Source organism: Schistocerca gregaria, chromosome 3 (genome assembly GCF_023897955.1).
Source record: "Schistocerca gregaria isolate iqSchGreg1 chromosome 3, iqSchGreg1.2, whole genome shotgun sequence".
Lineage (NCBI taxonomy): Eukaryota > Metazoa > Arthropoda > Insecta > Orthoptera > Acrididae > Schistocerca > Schistocerca gregaria.
Window position 1 is genome coordinate 934,986,430 of NC_064922.1, and position 15,856 is coordinate 935,002,285.

The following is a 15,856-nucleotide window of genomic DNA, read 5'->3' on the forward strand; positions in this document are numbered from 1 at the left end:
AGCTGCCCTGTTGATTAATGATTTCATTTGCAAATTTTTATTGTTCATTGATAAAGGTCCCTTAGGTAATTATAAAATTCATACTGATTACGTAAAGGAATCCGGGTTGTTCTTTTCCAAATAACACAAGTCTTTGCGTAATCAAAAACTAGCCTCCTCCTGACAACGATCAGGAGCCGACCAGAAGGCGGACGTCTTTGGCCGCTTTCGTGTTTCCTGTCGCAAAGCTGTGCCAAACAGGGAACACGACATTCTAGTAATGAGAAACTATATATATAATCGTCAGATTAAAATTGCAATACATTTAATTTTTTTTCTTTTATCATACTAGACCTTCCAAACCGGAAGTTGTAAGTGAAACAAACACTGCGGTTCACAGGTTTGTATGAACCACGAGACAACGCAAATGAGGTAAGCGAGAAATATACTACAACTCTTACATATCACCCCTGTAGGGATGGCGAAGACAAGATTATACTAATTACAGAACTCCAAACGCGAATAGAACGAGACAAACAAAAAAGTGGTGCTTGCGGGTAGTAGGCTCCGCCATGTACTTCCCAATGGTTTCCAGAGTGTAGACTTAAGAGTAACATAATGACGGCGATGTCGTGTGACTAGGGCCTCACGTCGGGTAGACGTATCGCCTGGTGCAAGTCTTTCGATTTGACGCCACTTTGGCAAATTGCGCGTCGATGGGGATGTAATGTGGATGATTAGGACAACGGAACACGAAGTATCTGAGCGGAGAAAATCTCCGACCCAGCCGGGAATCGAACCCGGGCCCTTAGGATTGACATTCTATCGGGCTGACCACTCAGCTACCGGGGGCCGGACAGTAACATTGTGATTAACACAGGTTGTGGCAGACTGTAATTATCACACGCAGACACTGAGCTTCTTACATTACAGGGTTTTGTGTACTGATGACTGCACTGCCAAAATAATAAAACATTTAAAAAATCGTAATGCATTTCAAATGCCAGAAATCTGTGAAATATAGCATCATTTTGGACGAGGCTGTGAGTTGGTACTCAGCAGCGCAGGTCGCGGGATGCCCATGGCATCGTTCTGCTGGAGCAGTGTTGGCGTTGTAGTCACGAATGGAACAAAGTAAAGTACATCTTGAAACGGTGACTTTTCTTGACCCCAACAACCAGTATATGTTTTAAAAAAATCAATATACCGCAAAAACTAGCAAATAACTGAACAGCTACACTACCCCATACAGATTAAAAAGTAAACAGTAACTTGTATGTGAGTTACATTATCCCCTAAAAAGTCTAAAGTAAACAGTAGCTTGTACGTGAAGATTTTGAAGTCAGCAGAGTCGGTCAGCGTTATAAACAGGTTTCTGAAAGGTGGTTTGGGATCTATAGTTGCCACGCTTCATTTACTGCTTACCGTGTACCACAGTCTCGCACAGCTTATTAAAGCCAGGGTGAAATGAGACATGTGGTAACGTTCTGTGGTGTTCAGCGATGAGTCTCACTTCCGTTTATGGAGGTCAGATCGACGCCAGGGTGTGCGTAGACGACCTGGTGGGAGGTAAAATAGCAGCGATTTTCGAGACGTATACACCTTAAACTATTGGTGTCATTGTGTAGGGAAGGGTTGGTAATTGCTGAAGGGAGGCTCAATGGTCGCTAGCGTGGCAAGAATGGTAAACCCTGTTGTCAGCCCTTCACGACCCATGTGCCATATGATGTAATTCAGCAGCATAATGCCAGAGATCAACACTACTGTTCGCACCATAGACACAGACAACTACACCTACATTACTCTGCAATGCACAATTAACTTTCTGGTAGAGGGTCCGGAGTTAGAGTCTCGCTCCGGCACACAGTTTTAATCTGCCAGGAAGTTTCATATCAGCGCATACTCCGTTGCAGAGGGAAAATCTCATTCTGCTCCTCAACTGTTCCGCTTTCGGGCGGTGAGAGCTCCGATTCCTCTTGCTTTATCATGATCATCATCAATCACCAACGGAAATCAGAAGATTCTACCACAATGAAAACCGCATTCGTTTCTAAACGAGCGGCTCTGCTATGAACTTTTTCGATGTCCACCATCACTCCCATCTGAGGCGGATCCAATACTGTAATGTAATACTCCCAAAGACAACGTACAAGCTTGGTGTAAGCGGTCTCTTTAGTATGCCTGTTGCACCTTCTAAGTGTTCCACCAATAAAACGGAGACAGTGGAAGTGGATATTGCAGTTTTCAATCCATCCATGCATTTTGGACGTTTTTATGGACAGTTGTTTTCGATGCACCCCAGAAGAAAAAGTCAGGCGATGTTAGGTCAGGCGACCGTGGAGGCCAAAGTTCCTGTGAAATTATGCGATCACCAAAAACATCAGCAAGCAGTGACATTGAAACGCGAGCTGTATGCGCGGTTGCACCATCTTGTTGAAAATAACCGTTCAGTATTTCACTTCACAAGTTCTCCTATGAACGGGTACAGAATATCACCGCAGTATCGTTGTGCGCTTATTGTTCCGTTGAAAAGCATGGGACACACAATCCGACGTCTAGAAACTGCAACCCAAACCCCTATTTTCACGGAATGAAGGGGTTCCTCATTAATACACTATGGATTTGCAGAGCTCCACATACGAGAATTTTGCGAGTTCATGTACCCTGATAAATGAAACCACGCCTCACCAGTGAAAAACGTCTCAATAAGAATATCCCGTCCATTATTTTTCAGTTCTTGCACGACAGTCACTTTGTATGGGAAAAGTTCCAATTTTTTCCTTACAGCTGTGTGGGCCGTTTCGACAATACCATCGATTTCCTGGGCGAGTTTTTTTACTGTCTTGTTCGGACTCATGGACATTTTATCGCAAATATCGAGTAGTTTATCCTCAGACAAAACGCTAGGACGACCACTTCTCGGTGCATCTGTCACGGAACCCGTACTTCGAAATCTGTTGATCAAATGTCGCACAGTATCGCGATGTGGGAGTGTTGTCTCGGGGAAAACAAATGTTTCACGAACTGAAACTGCGTATTTACCGCCAGCTTTGAACACCTGCTCGACTAATAAAACACCTGCTCGACTAATAACACACGCTTTTCAGTGGTTAGCATTTTAACAGTGATAAAAACGAAACAACGAACAAAGGAACTACACCTAAACGTTCACGTCAACACGTAACGACACAGACCAACGTTACCACTGACGCTGGCTGAGATCAACGAAATAGTGGAATGTTGGGAGAGTCCACTTTTGAAATGAAGTTCCTAGGCAGGCGAACAATCATACGGTACGCGGGACTAACAATCGTACGGCACTGCAGAGAGAATTTTTTGAACACCCCGTGCATTTCTATTCTTCATACCTAAATATTTCTTTCTCAACATATTCATCATGGGAAGGAACATATTTCTCCCGACGAGAGACCAGTTTGTTGATACCGTCACTGTCAGATGCTTGACTATGGAGACGGAGCCAGAACCTCACTTATTCTTGCACCGCTTCATCGCACCCAAGTTAAGCCTTCGAAGGGGTATTCAAGTTTTGGAAACATGAAAATCGGATGGACGAGTTATGGACTATGATCAGTGACACGGGCCCCAAGCAGTGGGATTATTGCAGATGTCACAGAGTTGGTGTGTGGTCTGACGCTGTCGTGCCGAAGGGGACGGTGCACCGCGTGTGGGTGAACTCTATGAATTCAAAAGTCGATCGCAGCCGCCGTTTCTCACGCACCGACATAGTTACGTTATACAGTGCCACGTCACAGCTACAACTGGGAATTCTCTAGCGTGAGGGAGTTACAAATATTTAGACATGAAGAATGAAGATATTGAATGTGATAAGATTTGTTTTGCGTAGAAAGCTTTAAGCGTTTTCACATAAAAATTCAGAGGCATTACTTTTCGGCGCCCCCTCTAAGTGTTCTTTTATTTGGTTATCGGTTACCAGAGCGGTGTAACAGTGCTGAGCACAGTCAGATACGAATTCTAGTGCCCCAGTTAAGGTTCTTATAAAGGCAACTTAAATGTTTCAGGGATTCTTTATTTAAGGACTCTCACAGCTGTGGTGCACCCGAGCAAAATTGCTATTGAACTTTAGCGTTCGGGGTCTGAGTACATTAATTAACTTTTAATTAAATTCAGACCTCATTCTATTTTAATAAAGGGAGCCGCCATAAGAATTTTTATGCAACATTATTAGGAACATACTGTGTATACCTGTAAATGTCCTTATTTGACATACTTGCTCTCTGCCTTTTGCAGACAGTTCTGAAGGCTGTAGAGTGCCATTAGAGGCGAAAGAGATCGTTAAGAAATAGTGCGACTGTAGATGCCACGCAATAAAACGATTAAAACGAATGTAAGACGGTATTCGTCTCACATCTGCATCTACATACATACTCTGCAAGCCACCATACGGTATACGGTGGAGGGTACTTTGTACGAGGGTAATTCCAAAAGTAAGGTCTCATATTTCTTTTATAAGTACATAGACCTGTTTATTTCTACAATGGTTTATATCAGTTTACAGCTTGAATATTTAGCTCTTTTTCGGCATAATCACCATTTCTGACGATGCATTTTAGTAGACGCTGTGGCTGTTTTTCTATGCCCATGTCATACCAGCTCGCCGCCATGCTGTTCAGAAATTTATGAACCTCTTCTTTTACCTCGTCATCGGAGCTGAATCGCTTTCTGGCCAAATGTTCTTCTAACCTATGGAACAGGTGATAGTCGCTGGGCACCCAGTCAATGGGTGGGGTGATTATGTTCCAATGAAACTGTTGCAGGAGAGCAACGGTTTGCTGAGCGATGTGTGGGGGCGCGTTGTCATGGAAAATGTGTACGCCCTTGCTCAACATTCCTCTCCGGTTCTGAATCGCCCGCTTGAGTTGTTTCAGAGTCTCACAGTACCTGTCTACATCTACATCTACATCCGTACTCCGCAAGCCACCTGACGGTGTGTGGCGGAGGGTACCCTGAGTACCTCTATCGGTTCTCCCTTCTATTCCAGTCTCGTATTGTACGTGGAAAGAAGGATTGTCGGTATGCTTCTGTGTGGGCTCTAATCTCTCTGATTTTATCCTCATGGTCTCTTCGCGAGATATACGTAGGAGGGAGCAATATACTGCTTGACTCTTCGGTGAAGGTATGTTCTCGAAACTTCAACAAAAGCCCGTACCGAGCTACTGAGCGTCTCTCCTGCAGAGTCTTCCACTGGAGTTTATCTATCATCTCCGTAACGCTTTCGCAATTACTAAATGATCCTGTAACGAAGCGCGCTGCTCTCCGTTGGATCTTCTCTATCTCTTCTATCAACCCTACCTGGTGCGGATCCCACACTGCTGAGCAGTATTCAAGCATTGGGCGAACAAGCGTACTGTAACCTACTTCCTTTGTTGTCGGATTGCATTTCCTTAGGATTCTTCCAATGAATCTCAGTCTGGCATCTGCTGTACCGACGATCAACTTTATATGATCATTCCATTTTAAATCACTCCTAATGCGTACTCCCAGATAATTTATGGAATTAACTGCTTCCAGTTGCTGACCTGCTATTTTGTAGCTAAATGATAAGGGACCTATCTTTCTATGTATTCGCATCACATTACACTTCGCTACATTGAGATTCGATTGCCATTCCGTGCACCATGCGTCAATTCGCTGCAGATCCTCCTGCATTTCAGTACAATTTTCCATTGTTGCAACCTCTCGATACACCACAGCATCGTCTGCAAAAAGCCTCAGTGAACTTCCGATGTCATCCACAAGGTCATTTATGTATATTGTGGTCCCATTGCGTTAATTGGTCCCATTGGACATAAAACCGACCAACAATACCCCTTTCCGATCCACTCAAAAACACCCACGGTTGTCATGACTTTACCGGCAGACTGCGTTTTTCGAATTTCCGCGGCTTTGGGGAAGAAGGATGCCGCCACTGGCGTGATTGTTGCTTGGTCTCAGGTGTGAAGTGGTATGCCCAGTTTTCGTTACCCGTGACAATTGAACCCAGAAAGTTGTCCTGTTCGGCTGCAAGGCGGTGAAGAAATGCGCGGGAAGCATCAACTCGTTGCCGCATGGGGTCCTTAGTCAGCATGCGTGGCACCCATCTCGCACACACCTTCCGGTAGTTCAGTGTTTCCGTTAAAGTTGTGTGAGCGGTGATCCGGGAAACCTCAGGAACCAACGTGCAGAGATCATCCAGCGTGATCCGCCGATCTTCACGCATGTTTTGCTCAACCTCTAACACTGTCTCATCAGAAATTGACGGTCTCTCGCTCCTTTGTTCGTCGTGAATTTCAGTCCGACCAGCTACGAAATCTCTACACCACTTACGAACATTTTTGACATCCATGCACGACTCACCACACGCTTCCGTCAATTGGCGATCGATTTCAGTCGGCGCAATGCCCTTTGCGTTCAAAAACCCAATAACTGCGCGCAATTCGCGCTTGTCGGTAACATCCAACGGCTGCCAAGCCAAGACTGAGCGCCTCAGCGCGGCGTGCGCATGTTCACACAGCGCACGAAGCTCTCTTCATAACAGTGTGACCAACTGGCACACAAGCAGAGTTCTGTACTTGTAAAAAATTAGGAGACCTTACTTTTGGGATTACCCTCGTAGCACTGCTAGTCATTCCCTTTTCTGCTTCACTTGCAAATGTAGCGAGGGAAAGGAGACTATCTATGTGCCTCTTTACGAGCCCTAATTTCTTTTATCTTGTCTTTGCGGTGTGGTTCATGGTGTGGGTTCCTGTAGTCATGTCCTAGTTCATGAACCACGGGCAACGTATGAGTGGCCAAGTAAGTGGTCCCGACAGTCGGGATACCAGTTACTCTGGAACAAGGCTGGGCACCTCGGACATATTCTGAGTCGTGGTCACCTTTGTGCTCATACGGCAAAGACTACCAGATACACCGGTTAGTCCCTCTAGCGTTAGGGGTAAAACCCAATGGGGCTCGGGGCAAGTAAGGCTAGCAACCTGATTCCCTGTTACTTTAAATACGATTCTGGCAACAATCAGAGCAAAATGCCTAGGACCTTTGGAGGTGATGGAGTCCCACCTCTAACTGAGAAACCAGGGACTTCTAAGATACGACTTGGCAAACAAATGGTAATGAGATGGGGAGCTATTAATATCAATGGGGGTACTCTGGGAAGAAGGTAGAGCTGGCAGAGGCTGCAAGTAAGATGGGGCTGGACGTTTTAGCTGTTAGTGACATTCGGGTAAGGGGTGAGAAAGAAGAGGAAGTGGGAGAATACAAGGTCTACCTGTAAGGAGTCAAAGCAGGCACTCAGTGATGTAGTTGTTAAAGGACAAGGACAGTGTTCTGCTCATGGGCGATTTTAACGCCAGGGTTGGAAATCTAAAAGAAGGGTATGAAAAGGTTATGGGTAAATTTGGAGAGGATATGGAGGCCAACAAGAACGGGAAACAACTCCTGGATTTCTGTGCCAGTATGGGCTTAGTAATCACAAACTCCTTTTTTAAACATAAGAACATTCACTGGTATACTTGGGAAGGCAGCGAAACCAGAACTGTTATTGACTAAATAATAACAGATCAGGAACTAAGGAAGGCTGTGAGGGACAGGGGATTCTTTGATGACACTGATCATTATATAATCTGCAGCGAAATTGGTATTGTGAGGCCGAAAGTGCAGGTCAGGTCCATATGTAGAAGGATAAGAGACGGAGAAACTTCAGGATAAGGAAATCAGGCACAAGTACATAACAATGATCTCAGAAAGGTACCAGTTAGTTGAATGTAGTCAGTTACAGTCATTGGAAAAGGAAAGGACAAGGTACAGGGACACAGTACTAGAAGTGTCTTGGAACAGTAGTGTATAAAAGTAGGAGGAAGCAAACAGCTTGGTGGAATGACACAGTCAAGGCAGCCTGTAAAAGGAAAAAGAAGGCGTATCAAAAATGGCTACATACTAGAACTCAGGTAGACAGAGAAAGTTATGTTGAAGAAAGAAACAAAGCCAAACAGATAATTGCAGCATCCAAGAAGAAATCTTCGGAAGACTTTGGAAACAGGTTGGAGACGTTGGGTCAAGCTGCTGGAAAACCATTCTGTAGTGTAATTAGCAGTCTTCGAAAGGGAGGTAAGAAGGAAATGACAAGTATTTTGGACAGGTCAGGAAAATTGCTGGTGAATCCTGTGGATGCCTTGGGTAGATGGAGGGAATATTTTGCATAGTTGCTCGATGTAGGTGAAAATACGATCAGTAATGTTTCAGATTTCGAGGTAGAATGGGATAGGAATGACGACGGAAATAGGATCACATTTGAGGAAGTGGAGAAAATGGTCAATAGATTGCAGTGCAATAAAGCAACTGGGGTGGATGAAATTAAGTCGTAACTCATCAAATATAGTGGAATGTCAGGTCTTACATGGCTACACAGGATAATTGAAATGCCCTGGGAATCGGGACACATTCCATCAGACTGGACAAAAGCAGTAATCACACCAATCTTTAAACATGGAAACAGAAAAGATTGTAACTATAGAGGTATCTCTAATCAGCGTTGTGGGTAAAATCTTCTGAGGTATTGTTGAAAGGAAAGTGCGAGTATTAGTTGAGGACCAATTGGATGAAAATCAGTGTGGGTTTAGGCCTCTTAAAGGTTGTCAGGACCAGATCTTTAGCTTACGGCAAATAATGGAGAAGTGTTATGAGTGGAACAGGGAATTGTATCCATGCTTTATAGATCTAGAAAAGGCATATGACCGGGTTCCTAGGAGGAAGTTATTGTCTGTTCTACGAGATTATGGAATAGGAGGCACACTTTTGCAAGCGATTAAAGGTCTTTACATGGATAGTCAGGCAGCAGTTAGAGTTGACGGTAAATTGGGTTCATGGTTCAGAGTAGTTTCAGGGGTAAGACAAGGCTGCAACCTGTCTCCACTGTTGTTCATATTATTTATGGATCATATGTCGAAACAATAGACTAGCTGGGTGAGATTAAGATATGTGAACACAAAATAAGCAAAAATATGCGGATGACTTAGTTGTGATGGCAGATTCGATTGAAAGTTTGCAAAGTAATATTTCAGAGCTAGATCAGAAATGTAAGGACTATGGCATGAAGATTAGCATCTCCAAAACGAAAGTAATGTCAGTGGGAAAGAGATATAAACGAATTGAGTGCCAAATAGGAGGAACAAAGTTAGAACAGGAGGACGGTTTCAAGTACTTAGGATGCATATTCTCACAGGATGGCAACATAGTGAAAGAACTGGAAGCGAGGTGTAGCAAAGCTAATGCAGTGAGCGCTGAGCTACGATCTACTCTCTTCTGCCAGAAGGAAGTCAGTAACAAGACTAAGTTATCTGTGCACCGTTCAATCTTTCGACCAACTTTATGTATGGGAGCGAAAGCTGGGTGGATTCAGGTTACCTTATCAACAAGGTTGAGGTTACGGATATGAAAGTAGCTAGAATGATTGCAGGTACTAGTAAATGGGAACAATGGCAGGAGGGTGTCCACAATGAGGAAGTCAAAGAAAAACTGGGAATGAACTCTATGGATGTAGCAGTCAGGGCGAACAGGCTTAGATGGTGGGGTCATGTTACACGCATGGGAGAAACAAGTTTACCCAAGAGACTCATGGGTTCAGCAGTAGAGGGTAGGAGGAGTCGGGGCAGACCAAGGAGAACGTACCTGGATTCGGTGAAGAATGATTTTGAAGTAATAGGTTTAACATCAGAAGTGGCACCAATGTTAGCATTGAATAGGGGCTCTTGGATGAATTTTATAAGGGGGCTATGCTCCAGACTGAACGCTGAAAGGCATAATCAGTCTTAAACGATGATGATGTCTTTGCGGTGCTTACGCGAATCGTTCCGCAGTCAGCCGAAAATTGCGGTTCTCTGAATTTTATCCATAGTGTTTCCCGAAAAGGACGCCATCTTCGCACCTGGGATTCCCATTGAGGCTCACGGACTATCTCCACAATTCTGGCGTGTTGATCGAACCCAGCGATGGCAAATCTAGCAGCACGCCTCTGAATTCGTTCGACGTCATCCTCTGGACAGACCCGGAGGGGACTCAAAACGCTGGAGAAGTACTCAAGAATGAATCGCACTAGCGTTCTATATGCGGTCTCCTCTATAGGTGAGCTGCACCTTCCTAAAATACTCTCAATAAACGGAAGTCTACCATTCGCGTTTTCTACTACAGACCTTACGTGGTCGTTCTGTTTCTTATGGCATTGCAACGTAACGACGCAACTTGAGTCAAGCAGCAAACCGCTGTATTCCAACAGCACCGGATTAGTTTTCCTACTCATCTGCACCAAACTGTATTTTCCCTCATTTAAAGTAGGCTGCCATTCACCACAATAACAGAAACGTTGTCGACGTAATCCTGTTCGTGCTACTGGAATCACAATGTAATCACTCGGTAACGCATTATGTGACGAAAATCTCTGCACAGACTGGTACTTTATGGTGGAACGCTTTCTTTCAGTACATAACTGGAGAATCGATCTTCCAGATATCCCGGTAGTTCATGTCGGCTTCTGAAACAGACGGGGGTCTCTGTCTGTCATTCGAGAAGAGGCTCAGCTGTACTCAGTACGCACCATTCCGCAGTTCCCCATCTTAGTAAAAAAAGACACCGAGCAGTGAGCCCGGTTCATCCTCGTCGTTGCTGGGTCAGAGACGAAAGCAAGAGGCCGTGCCTCATGCGTGAGGTAGGGGCTGCGCCTGGCTGCGGCTTTTCGCACGGTACGGGAGGCCGCCTTATTTCTGGGGAGCCGCGTCGCCACGGCGCCTCGTAAAGCCGTCGCCAGAACCCGACGCCCGCGACGCTCGTCAGCCTGTCAGCGCCGTTTGTTCCGCACCACACACATCTGGCGCCTCCCGACCCGGCACCCAACCGCGGGGGGCCATTCCCGCCGTCACAGGTCCCTGTATCACCGGCTGAAAATACTCGGGAAGAGCAGCAAAGGCCAGCGTCAAGCACGCACTCGAGCCACCACTCAGCATAGCTGTTTCCTTCAAGAAGCGAGGGACTCGTCTGTTCCGGTAACAGGGCAACTGGCGGCCGACGCTTTCTTGCCATTACTGCCGAGATGGCCGTGGCACAGTTCAATTTAACCTGCATTTTCCCAGCGGCGCAGCCGACTGAGGCAACTGGGCGGTACAGAGGGTGGTTCCACATTCGCGGCAAACTCACTATACCTATAAATTTAACGTGGAATGTTTATGACAGACGCATCCTGGCAGTAACAACATATGGGCTCCAAACAATGACACAACAAACGGCGCAAATCGTCTCCGGGGGCTGCCAAAGGGCAATGGAGAGGGCAATGGGGGACTTGAGAGAAAGCATTAACAGGTGTATTCTATCAAACTTGAAGTTTGGAACAATGCTAGGAACTCTACTTCGGCTGGATCCATAATTTCTGAAGTGTTACTTAGATATGTCATTTTAGGTCCCTCCAAGCAATTCATAACTAAGATGTTCAGAAGACAGTACATAAATACGAGGGCCGTTTGAAAAGTTCGTGCAAAGTCTTGAGAGATGGCACCACCGACGCGTATAGAGGTCATGTTTAATTAGTAGCATCTTGTGAAAGCACGCACACCAATTTTCAGCTATATTGGTCTATTTCTTTGTGTTTGGCATTCGTGTGAATCAAGCGTGTCGAGTGATCGTCAAAAAAAATGGACGAGGAAGAATTTCGTGTGGTAATTCAACATTACTTTATGGAAGGCAGAACGCCTCAGGAGACTAAAGAGAAGCTTGATAAAAATTATGGTGACCCTGCACCTTCGATTAGAACAGTTTATAAGTGGTTTCAAAATTTTTCGGAGTCGCCATATGGGCACAAGTGGTGCTGAACGTTCTGGACGCCCTGTGGAGGTTGTTGTTGTTAGTTGTTGTTCTTGTGGTGGTGGTCTTCAGTCCTGAGACTGGTTTGATGCAGCTCTACATGCCACTCAATCCTGTGCAAGCTACTTCATCTCCCAGTACCTACTGCAACCTACATCCTTCTGAATCTGCTTAGTGTACTTATCTCTCGGTCTCCCTCTACGATTTTTACCCTCCATGCTGCCCTCCAATGCTAAATTAGTGATCCCTTGATGCCTCAGAACATCTCCTAACAACCGGTTACTTCTTCTTGTCAACTTGTGCCACAAGCTCCTCTTCTCCTTAATCCTATTCAATACCTCCTCATTAGCTATGTGATCTACCCACCTATTCTTCAGCATTCTTCTGCAGCACCACATTTCGAAAGCTTCTATTCTCTTTTTGTTCAAACTAGTTATCGTCCACGCTCCACTTCCATACATGGCTGCACTCCATACAAATACTTTCAGCAACGACTTCCTCACACTAAATCTATACTCGATGTTAACAAATTTCTCTTATCCAGAAACGCTTTCCTTGCCATTGCCAGTCTACATTTTATATACTCTCTACTTCGACCATTATCAGTTATTTTGCTCCCCAAATAGCAAAGCTCCTTTACTACTTTAAGTGTCTCATTTCCTAATCTAATTCCCTCAGCATCACCCGACTTAATTCGACTACATTCCATTATCCTCGTTTTGCTTTTGTTGAAGTTCATCTGTGGAGGTTACGACTCCAGAAAGGATGATAAAATCCATGATGTGGTGATGGATGACAGAAGAGTTAAGATGCGTGAGACTGCTAGTGCTGTGGGCATCTCGAATGAACGGGTACATAATATTTTGAATGAACATTTGGAAATGAGAAAGCTATCCGCAAGATGGGTTCTGCGGTTGCTCACGCTTGACCAAAAACAGAACCGTGTGAAGTGTTGCACGGATGGTTTGCAGCTGTTCAGGAAGAATCCGCAGGACTTTAAGCGGCGTTTCGCCACTGTGGATGAAACACGGATACTTTACTATACTCCTGAGACCAAAGAACAATCTAAACAACGGGTTACCAAGGGAGAATCTCCACCAAAAAACTCACACTATTCTTTTTTTTCTTTTTTTTTTAACGTGCGCAGTCAACCCAGTTCTCCCATTCTCCTTCAGCTCGGTATAAATCTTACCACTCGGCAGATACGCCAGTACAACCCCCTTTGGCATCTTGCTTCTCGCATTCTGTTCGAGTGTCACAGCTATCATTTGCCCATTCGTTGATGTGATCTATTTAATAAGCCGTCCCAATCACGTTTATTTAATATCAATGTTGTTAGCACTTTCGGCAAGTAAACCATCAACCGTAAAAATGTTGGAAATTTGTGGTAACGTCTTATGGGAGGTCTTATGCTGAGGTCATCGGTCCCTACGCTTACACTCTACTTTAACTAACTGACGCTAAGGACGACACACACACACACACACACACACACACACACACACACACACACACACACACACACACACACACACACACACACACACACACACGCCCGAGGGAGGACTCGAACCTCCGACGGGGGGAGCCGCAAGCAGGACAAAATAGTTCATGGGTGGATGGCTGGACGTCAGTGTCCAATGGGAACAATAGCCAGGAAAAACAACAGGCCAGCCCATTCGCCGAATATTCACTCGACCCGAGAGCTTCTCCAACTTTGACGTTAGATGTGGTCGCGCACTGTCATCCATAAAAATGAAGGCCGAACGCACCCTTGAGAAAACGCACATGGGGAACGAGAACAGCACAATAATAACGTAAACCGTGAGCATACCGCGTTCAAAGACCTAGACTTCAGAATGCCGACGTAACACCATGCGCCCCAACAAAACATCACCTGGACCACCAAAACGATCACGTTCGAGGAAGTTCCTCGGTTTCCCCGTCACAACATACGAAGATATGAACGGCGTCTTCGAACAAAACCGTTTTGGTGGTCCAGGTATTGTGACGTAGGGCGGCGTAATGTTACATGGGCGTACTGACCCTCAAATCCTTGAAGACGGTACACTGACCGTCAACGTTATTCCACACGTGCGTGTTTCCAGGGGAGACGATTCGCAAACGCATCGAAAACGCAGGTGGAGCAGCTCTTGGAAAGGGAGGATATTCGGCGAATTGGCTAACCTGTCCCGACTTGAACCCCATCAGGCATGTCTGGGATGCTCTGTGGAGGCGTACCACAGCTCATCCACATGAACCAGCGATCATCCAGTATTTGTCAACAGTTCTGGTGGACGAATGGAACGTCCCACAACGAGAATTCCTTACCAACCTAGTGGCCGGCAACGAAGTACGTAACAGAGCACGCACTGCCGTCCGTCGTGTTGACACATCCTGTTAACAAACTTATCCCGGTATCGGTAATGTCCAGGGGACCACCATGAATCACAATTACTTCGGACCTTCCAATAGAAGTGTCATTTCGGTTCGTCTCATTGCGTGCTTCTTCCAGTTACCTCTTTCTACATACGGTCGAAGTTTCTTTGAGCTGTATTACTGGACAGCGACACATCATGTGAATGTTGCTACCGTTCGTAGGTTCTGAATACCAAATGGTTCAAATGGCTCTGAGCACTACGTGACTTTACTTCTGAGGTCCTCAGTCCCCTAGAACTACTTAAACCTAACTAACCTAAGGACACCAGACACATCCATGCCCGAGGCAGGATTCGAACCTGCGAGCGTAGCGGTCACGGGGTTTCAGACTGTAGGGCCTAGTTTGAATATCAGCGTAGTATATTTGCTCTGCGTGATCTAATCATCAATGCGTGATTTCGGCTGGATATACACTCAAGAGCCAGAGAAACTGGTACACCTCCCTAATATCGGGTAAGGCCCCGAAGACCATTCAGAGGTGCAGCCTCACGACGTGGCCTGGACTCGACTAATGTCTGAAGCAGTGCAGGAGGAAACTGACACCATGAATCGTCCAGGGCTGTCCATAAATCCGTAACAGTACGAAGGATTGGAGATGTCTTCTGAACAGCACGTTGCAACGCATTCCAGAAATGCTCCATAATGTTCACGTCTGGTGAGTTTGGTGGTCAGCAAAACTGTTTAAACTCACACGATTGTTCCTGGAGCCACTCTGTAGCAATTCTGGACGTGTAGGTTGTAGCATTGTCCTGCTGGAATTGTCCTAGTCTGTCGGAATGTACAATGGACGTGAATAAATAAAGGTGATCAGACAGGATGCTTACGTAAGTGTCACATCTCAAATCCATATCTAGACCTACCAGTGGTCCCATATTACTCCAACTGCACGTGTTCCACACCATTACAGAGCCTCCACCAGCTTGAACAGTCCCCCGCTGACATGCAGCGTCCACGGATTCATGAAGTTGTCTCCACACTCGTACACATCCATCCACTCGGTTACAATTTCAAACGAAACTCGTCCGACCAGGCAACATGTTTCCAGTCATCAACAGTCCAGTGTCGGTGTTCACGGGCCCACGCGAGTCGTAAAGCTTTGTGTCGCGCAGTCGTCAAGGGTACACGAGTGATCCTTCGTCTGCGAAAGCCAATATCGATGATGATTCGTAGAATGGTTCGCACGCTGACACTTGTAGATAGCTCAGCATTGTAATCTGCAACAACGGAGGGTTTGGACTTATGTCTCGTTGAACGATTCTCTTCAGTACTCCTTGGTCCCGTTCTGCAGAATCTTTTCCGGCTGCAACCCTGTCCGAGATCTGATCTTTCACCAGATTCCTGATATTCACGGTACACTCGCGAAATGGTCGTTCGGGAAAATCCCCACTTCATAGGTACCTCGCAGACGCCGTGTCCGATCCCTAGTGCGCCGACTATAACACCACGTTCCAAACTTGATAACGTGCCATTGTAGCCAGCAGTAACCAATCAAACAACTGTGCCAGACACTTGTCGTATGTAGGCGCTGCCGACGGAAAGCGCCGTATTCTGCCTGTGTAAGTATCTCTGTATTTGAATA

At 45.7% G+C, this 15,856-nt stretch overlaps 1 long non-coding RNA gene across 1 annotated transcript in view; it reads right to left on the reverse strand.

Annotated features, from left to right (window-relative positions):
• LOC126355826 (uncharacterized) overlaps window positions 1–15,856 on the reverse strand; it is a 353,545-nt gene that overhangs the window by 1,215 nt on the left and 336,474 nt on the right. The gene's annotated exons all lie outside the window — the stretch shown is intronic.